The following is a 9,231-nucleotide window of genomic DNA, read 5'->3' on the forward strand; positions in this document are numbered from 1 at the left end:
AAAATTGAAAACACTTGGTCCAAAAATCAAAAAAACAAAAATATATAGGTAGAACGACATTCAATGATTAAAATAATTTTTAATGGCGTAAGACTCCAATTTTATTACTTTTCTAAACTTTTAAGAAATAAGTAATTTTCTTGGTATTTACCAAGTAAGTATCTCACACAGGTAAAAAGAATGAAGACTTTCAGCTCATTTTAACCCCACTTTTGGTATTACTGGATTCAATTTGCTAATATTTTATTAGATTTGTGAAATAATATATATTAGAGAAATTGATCTATAGTTTTTCTTTTAATGTCCTTGATAGGGTTTGATATAAAGATTATCCTCACTTCAAAAAAAAGGATCTAAGAATGATTTTATCTTTATTAAATAGAAGATTTTGTATTTTTCCCTTTCTTAAATATTTTGAAAGATTTGCTAGTGAAATCATCTAAATCGGGAGATTATTGTGAGATTATTAAAATAATGAATGTAATGTTCTGAAAAGAAAAACAATGCTATTGAGATTTGTCTATTTCTCCTTTTAGTACTGTTAAGTTATATTTTCCTCAAATTGCAGCATCTAAATTGTCAGATTAATATACAGTTTCAATTTTATTTGTTTATTTATTTATTTGTTTATTTATTTTCACCAATAGGATTTTTTTATCTGTCACCATTAAATGTCTGAATTTCACACAGATTCTTGGGCTGATGGCTCAGACCCATCAGCTTGTTCAGTTTTAGCACTGGTCTCATCTCTAGTCGCTTTTCCAGAACTACTACCTTTACCAGAAAGGTCCATAAGCTTTCCCAGTTCAAACCTGGGCTTCTCCAGCATTTTTACTTTTCTAGCAAAGATATCATGGAGTGGATAAGTAGATTTATAAGCTTTTCCTATGTCTCTCTTTTTTTTTTTTTTTTAATTTTTTTTTTTAACGTTTATTTATTTTTTTGAGACAGAGAGAGACAGAGCATGAACAGGGGAGGAGCAGAGAGAGAGGGAGACACAGAGTCCGAAACAAGCTCCAGGCTCTGAGCTGTCAGCACAGAGCCCGACGCGGGGCTCGAACCCACTGACCGTGAGATCATGACCTGAGCCGAAGTCCGACGCTTAACCGACCAAGCCACCCAGGCGCCCCTCCTATGTCTCTTTTTGATGCTGTCTGATGCTGATTGACTTTTTTTTTTTTTTAAGTCATTTGCACCTCTCAGGTCATGATATGCATTATCTTTTTTCGAAATTTGGTGGACCAGTTGGAACTGAGCATAAGAAGTCTTTCAAATCTGATTGTTGCATTTTTTTAGTAAAATCAACACAAAATACACAAGGCAAATAACCATCGGTAGTCTTAACATCAACATGAGCTTTAATCACGGTCTACCATTTTTGACCATGGGACACGTTTTGTCAGGGTTAAAACGCATGCCATGAAAATTAGTCAGACAGTTTTTTCCCTGTACATCCTCAGCAATTTGCTTGATTTTTCTAAGTGTAACTTCATCATTCTGCAGATCAGCAAAGCTCACCTCCAAAACACTACCATTGAGGCCATCAGATTCAATTTTGCTTCCTTGAGCTCTCACGACTTGTGTTTTTCCAATATTTCTTACATTGAACATAGCTGGTGCTTTCACATCATACCAATCTTTCTTAGAAAATGGATCAACTACTCTCTTCTGGGCTCCCTTTTGCCACCTTTCATTAGGCCCTTGCTCTGGTGAAACATATATTCTTTACATTTCTAATGTCTTTAACATCTGAATATCTTCAAGCTCTATCTTTAATATCTTATATATTTTTAAAGTTTATTTATTTATTTTGACAGAGATAAAGAGACATAGAGCACATGCACAAGCAGGGGAGAGGCAGAGAGAGGAGAGAGAGAATCCCAAGCAGGCTCCACACTGTCAGTGCAGAGCCAGACATGGGGCTTGATTCCACAACCCTGGGATCATGACCTGAGTCGCAATGAAGAATCATATGCTTAACCAACTATGCCAGCCAAGCATAATATCTTTCTCATATCTTTCTGATAGTATAGACTTATCACTTTTCCCCCTTAATTAGTCTTACTAAATTCTTATTTATTTTGTTATGTTTTCCAAAAATTAAATTTTACTTTATTGGTTTCCTTTACAAATAGAGGGAAAGATGCTTACTTTATAATTTAATACATTTTCTTTTATATTTACTTTTTCTTTCTATTTTCTTTGACCATCTTAACTTTAAGCTGGTGCAGTCTGCCTTTCACCCTCTCTCCCAAATACTTCACAAAAATAAGTCTTGTCAAATTTAGCAAGACCACCACATTCCTATCTCCATACGAAATTTTTTCAAGAATGTTGGAAATAGGTTGTTGATCATCATGTCACAATTAAATATATAATATAGTGACTTAGAATATAGCCTCTGGAGGCAAAATTTCTGGGTTTGAATTCTTGCTCTGCTATATGACCTTACGTAAATTACTTTACCTCTCTGTGTATAGTTTTCTTTATCATTAAAATCAATATTCCAAACGTAATATGGGATTGAGTTGATACATGTAAAATTCTTAAAACAAGCCTGGCACATATTTAAATTCTTAATGTATGTTTGCTATCATTATTATATCCTCATGTTTGTTTTCATCTAAGCAGTTGTGAAAATTACAGTGCATATCCATTTCCAAAACTTGGTCACTCTCAACAGGTGGTTTTCAAACTTTCATTTATGTCTGAATCATCTGGGTTGATTTCTAATATGTTTTGGGTCCTAAACAAAATATTTTAATTTAATAACTCTGGGTAAGATTCAAAAATCATGTTTCCAATAATTACTCCAAAGTTCTCGTGTAGGTGGTTTACAGAGTACATTTTAAAATCCTTGCTGATGATGATTATCTCCTTGACCAAACCTTAGTCAGATTTTTTTCTACTATGCCTCCATCTTGGCCTATAAAGACCTGAGCAAACATTACTATAGTTTGTAACAGCTCAAGTCAGTACCCTTAGGGTGTCTCTAGACCCTCTTCAAGTACCTGCTTGAGCAAACTCAAGGCTGCCAAAAGAATTTACTCTGTTGCTGCCAATGTCTGAGGATAGGGCCCCTGTTTCCCAGTCTCTGTGCAAAGGGAGAGGCTTACATTTGGTAAGTGCCAGTTAGAAAACCCAGATGGGTTTCACTTGGACCACCTCCCTCTGCTTTTTGTGAGTTTTCACTTCCCTGACTGCTGGAGCCCCTGAAATTTCCACTCCCTCCTCTCTATTCTCTTTTCAAACATCCCATCACCTCTGAACAAATAGAATGGAGCTCAGCACTTGCCCCTACAATCCGTAGTTACTGAATAAAATCTGTTCTCCTTGAAATTAACGTATGGTGGTGTTTATCTTTGACACTGTCCTACAACTAGCATTACTTTAATGTAATTTTGAAATAAATCAAATGATGTAAGACTCTCAAATTTTATGCGTTTCTTTTTGTTTGGTCCTGCTACTAGGTAACTATGTGCTTTATAAACCTCCCTGGTGGGGCGCCTGGGTGGCTCAGTAGGTTTAACGTTGGACTCTTGATTTTGGCTCAGATCATGATCTCTTGGTTTTGTGAGTTGAAGCCATGCGTTAGGCTCTACATTGACAGCATGGAGCCTGCTTGGGATTCTCTCCCTCTCTCCCTCTATGGCTACCCCTCCCCCCACTCACTCTCTGTCTCTCTTAAAATAAATAAATAAGCCTAAAGAATAAAATAAACCAACCAGGTGATTGTTACTGGACAAAAAATTTAAACCCATAAAATCTAACTGTGGCCTTGTTCTTTTTTACCATTAATGTGAAGAGTTTAATTTTGAACTCATTTTTGTTCAATTTATCTTATAAGTCCATCCTTATACCAGGACCATGCTGCCTTGCTTCGTGTAGATTTATAGCAAGTTTTGAAATTGGAAAATGTTAAGTGTTTGACATTATTCTCCTGTCAAGTAGTTTTGGCTACTCTGGGTCCCTTGCATTTCCCTATAAACTTTAAAATGTTTTTGAATGCTTTTATTTATTTTTGAGACAGACAGAGCATGAGCAGGGGAGGGGCAGAGAGAGAGGGAGACACAGAATCTGAAGCAGGCTCCAGGATCTGAGCTGTTAGCACAAAGCCCAACTCTGGGCTCGAACTCACACTGTAAGATCATGACCTGAGCCAAAGGCGGACACTCAACTGACTAAGCTACCCAGGCACCCCTCCCTATAAACTTTAAAAACAACTTGTCAATTTCCACCAACACAAAGGCCTGCTGGGGTTTTGAAAGTGACTTAATTATATCTATAGATCAATTCGTGACAAATTGCCATCTTAATACATTTAGTCTTCTGATTCATGGACATGGAATGCCTCTCCATTTATTTAAATCTTCCTTCTCGCAGAGGCATTTTGTAATTTTCAGAACACAAGTCTTGTACTGCTTTTGTTAATGTTACTTCTAAATATTTTATTCATTTTTCATGCAATTGTGAATGGAATTGTTTGTCTTATTTCATTTGCAAATGTTCACTGCTAGTACAGAAATTTAATTAATGTTTCTATATTGATGTTAAATCCTGTGATCTTGATACTGACATTATTTTAAAGCTTTAGTAGTTTTTTGTGATTTATTTGGATTTTCTACATACAGAATCAGGTCATCTGCAAATAAAAAATCTTATCTCTTTCTTTCCAATTTAGATACCATTTATTTATTTATCATTTTCTTCTGTTTTTCTGTTTTATTTCACTACCTATACACCTTCAATGCATGCAGTGTTGAATAAAAGTGTTGAGAGCAGGCATCCTTGCTTTTTTCCTGATCTTAAGAGGGAAGCATTTGGTATTTTACCATTTGAAACTAAAATTTTCACTTTAGCAGTGAAACACCAAATGCTTCCCCCTAAAATCAGGAAAAAGCTATAGCTTTTTTAGCTATAGGACTTTTATAGAGACTCTTTATCAGTTTTAGGAAGTTCTCTTCTATTCCTAATTTGTTGAAAATCACCGTCCATGGATAAAAGATTTTTCAAAATGTATTTGTGCATTTATCAATATGATCATGAGGTTTGGTACTTTAGTTTATTAATATGGTGCATTACATTAGTTGATTTTGGGATATTTATACCAACCTTCCATTCCTGAGATAAACCTCATGTGGGCATGGCGTGCATACAATCATTTTTGTGTGTGTGGCTGGGTTTATTTGCGAATGTGTTCCTGAGGATTTTTACATCCATATTCATGAGATCTATTGGCTAGTACTTTTTTCCCCTATTGATGTCTTTTGATTTTCCTCTGTGGTAGGATTACGATAGCAGTTGCCTCACAAAATGAATTAGGAAAGTATTCCCTCCCTCCTGCTCTACGTTTTCTAAAGAAAAATTTCCATTTCTGTTACTTCTTTCTTTTTCTGGATGAGTTCAGGAGCCATGGTTATTACTTGCTTCATATAATGATTGATTAAATCACCAGTGTAGACATGGGAGCCTGGTCTTTGTGAGAAGATTTTTGCTCACTAATTTAATTTCTTCATTTGTTACACATCTATTCACATATTCTTTTCTTATTGTTTTTCTTGTTGTTGTTCAGATTTATCCACATTGTCCAATTTGTTGGCAAAATGTTATTCCTAATATTCCCTCTGATCTTTTTAATTTCTGTAAAATCAGTAGTGATAGCCACCCTTTTATTCCTAGTTTTATTAATTTGTCTATTGTCTTATTTTCTTGCCAACTCTAAAAAATTTTTGACAGGTTTGTTGATTTCTTTCAATAAAATTTTGGGGATTCACTTTTATGTTATTTTTTTGTATTTGGTATCATTTATTTCTTTTCTAATCTTATTTCCTTCTTTTTGTTTGTGTTGGGCTTAATTTGTTCTTTTATTTTCTAGCTTTGTAAAATGAACTCACAGGTTATTGCTCTGAAATATTCCTTTTCTAATGTAGGCATCTCTGTTATAAACTTTTATGTAAGCCCTGTTTTAGATACATGCCGTTAATGTTTATATATTGTGTTTTCATTTTGTTCAACTCAAAATATCTTCTGATTTCCTTTGTGATTTATTCTTGAATTCATTGTTTGTTTAGAAGTATGCTAGTTAAATTCCAAATATTTTTGAATTTCTCAAGTTCTCCTTTTTTTGATTTCTAATGTAATTCCATGGGGATCAAAGAACATATGTTGTAGGAATCCAATTATTCTAAATTTATTGAGAATTCCTATGACCCAGAACTTAGCCTTTCCTGGAGAATGTTCCATATACTTTTTTTTCTGCTGCTATTGGATAGTGTGTTCTATAAATGTCCATTTGCTCATCTTCATCAGTAATGTCTTTTATGGTCTTATGTCTCGAGTCCTTAAGAGTCTTGCTGATTTTCACTCTAGCTGAGCAGGCTATTGTTGGGAGTAGGGCATTGAATTCTCCAAATAATTTTGTTAAATTTCTTATTTCTCCTATACATTGTGTAAATCTGCTTCATGTATTTTTTAATCTTTTGTCAGGTGCATGTGTGTTTGTAATTAACATACCTCCCAAGTGAATTGATGTTTTATAATTAGAAAGTGTCCATATTATATCTAAAAACAAATTTTTCCTAATGTGTTTTTTTTTAATGTTTATTCATGTTTGAGAGGCAGAGAGAGGCAGAGTGTGAGTGGAGGAGGGGCAAAGAGAAAGAGAGACAGAATCTGAAGCAAGCTCTGGGCTCTGAGCTGTCAGCACAGAGCTCGATGTGGGGACCCAACTCACCGATGGTGAGATCATGACCTGAGCTGAAGTCCAACAGTTAACTGACTGAGCCTCCCAGATGCCCCTGATTAGTTTTTAATCCATACATGCTTGCTACCATTATTGACATGGCTGGATTTATATTTACTATTTTGCTATTTGTTTCCTGTATGCTTCACCTTCTCTCCATCTCTCTCTCTCTCTCTCTCTCCCTCTCTCTTTCTGTCTCTCTCTTTTACTTCCTTTCTTGGTGTTATGTAGATAATTAATGTTCCATTTAAATTCTTTTCTCGAATTATTTTCTGTATTTTTTTTTCTTAGCTGTTGCTCTAGGAGTTACAGTATACTTCTTAATGGGTCAAAAATTCTAGTTTCTTTACATATCTCATCCTGTTTTGTTAGCAGCTGGACTTTAAAAAATTTTCTTTTAGTGTTTATTTATTTTTGAAAGGGGGGGGGAGGGGTAGAGAGAGAGGGAGACACAGAATCTGAAATCTCTGAGCTGTCAGCACAGAGCCCAAGCAGGGCTCGAACTCATAGACCACGAGATCATGACCTGATCCAAATTCAGACGCTCAACCGACTGAGCCTCCCAGGAACCCCAAAAGCTGGACTTGTAGAATTACACTGCAGTAATATTGCAACAACTCTAGACTCTGAGTCTCATCAAGATTGATATTTTCTCCTGTTTTCATGTTTGTTTATTTGGACTAATTTGTGGCCATGTCTCTGCTCAGTTACTTGTTTCTGTTTTTGTCTTCTTTAATTCTTGTTTTTATTTTTAAGGTCAGCTTCTTTGATGTAGCTTTTGGGTCAACATAGCTTAGTTTTCATCCAGTGCTTGTTCAGAGGTTACGCTCACACACTTTGAAAGAGTAGAACTCTCACATTTTGCCCATAGATCTCTTAAAATTCAGTAGCTCATTAGGGCTCCTCTGCTCTTTTCTAAGTTTGCACACAGTGTTGTGCATGCAGCCTTTCTGGCAGTGAGCCTGCTAGTCCTGAGGCCATGGCTTGCACTCCTAGGTAGAATGTCTGGATGACAGAGCTGGGATGGGTAAGAAGAACACAGCCCCGGACTAAACTCCCACAATCCCTCAAGGTGTTTATGGACGCTCAGTTGAGATCCTTAACGTCATGTTTCTCATTTGTTGTATGCTTTTGGTCAATTTCCAGAGCCCTTAAATGGTTATTTTTGACAATTTGTCCAGTTTTTATCATTGCTTTTTGGAGAGAGATTTTGTCATTTTCTTCAATTTGCTGTTCCAGAAGCCTCACGTTGTTCTTTTAAAGCTACTTTAGATTAAGTTTGGTATTTTTTTTTTCCTCCGATTTTTTTCTTGGAATGAAATACAAGTATTTAAAATTTCTCAATTATATTTGAATCCCAATTGTTATCTACATTGAGGATGACAACGGTGTTTTTTCTTATAATAAAATATATTTAATTTAATCGAATAAAAATATATTTATGGTTTTTTTCTCCTCAGGTACCTTATGTATAGAAACATATCTAAACCCTTTTGACCTAATTTCAAGATGTCTTTACGAATTTATTTTTTTCTGTAAAGGTTCATTTTCCTCTGATGAAAAATGTACAGAGGTGTTTTATATAAACAATATATACAAGAAAATGTTTGTCATACTATTTGAAATATTCTCAAAATTGGAATATCAAGACAGCACAATTCTTAGATGAAAACTGGAAAACATTCACCAGGCTTTTTAATTTTCTGGTGAAAATTCTATCTTAGAAAAATGCCATATGGAGCTGGGGAAAAGTGTGCCTTTAACAATCAAATGCATTAATCAAACATTAATTTTTGCTAACGTGGGTAGAGAGATCGTATTATGATTCTATGGCATATGTTTGATTATACAAACAGGAGTGCAGCACAGTTCTGTCTGAAACTCTATGATTTGTTGACTAAAAGAGAAATTCTCATCATAAAAATCTCAGGAAGTCTTGTAGCTGCTTAATAAAGATTGATGTCACCTTGATGTGGGTGGTGTCACTAAAGCTGATTTATACTATCAATTCTTTCTCAACTTTATTTTTTCTTAAGTAGATTCCTGTACTGTTGTTAGCATATGTAACATTCAGTCTTGTAAGAATTAGAAGCTGGAATGGTTTCAATAAATGGCTAAGAATTTTACAACTAATAATACTGTTCAAGTTCACTTTTCAAGTTCAATTATGAAGTTATTCAGTCACCCAGTTATTCAGCCATCCAGTTCTTCATGCCATTATTTGATTATGTATAACTTTAAAAAGGATAAATTGAATAAAATTTTATATTTAAATTTAAATATTGAAATACCTGGTACATTTCAAGGCACATAAAATAGGCTGAATCATTCTGGAAGACATTTGTCCCTAAATCTCTGTAAGCCTTTTGAGTTTTTCAGAGACCAGCTTCTTCCTCACCTCCTTTAGCCATGCTTATCCTAAGACTGTCTTTCCATATTGAAACATGCCAGCTTTTATATCATCTCCAGCAGACTTCCTTTTATTTATT

The 9,231-nt window shown here is 34.8% G+C and overlaps 1 pseudogene; it reads right to left on the minus strand.

Moving 5' to 3' along the window:
* Positions 1 to 682: 682 nt before the first annotated feature.
* On the minus strand, positions 683 to 1,677 carry LOC125908977 (40S ribosomal protein S3a-like; annotated as a pseudogene).
* Between the last annotated feature and the right edge of the window lie 7,554 nt (positions 1,678 to 9,231).

This window comes from Panthera uncia (genome assembly GCF_023721935.1).
Source record: "Panthera uncia isolate 11264 chromosome B3 unlocalized genomic scaffold, Puncia_PCG_1.0 HiC_scaffold_1, whole genome shotgun sequence".
Taxonomy (NCBI): Eukaryota; Metazoa; Chordata; class Mammalia; order Carnivora; family Felidae; genus Panthera; species Panthera uncia.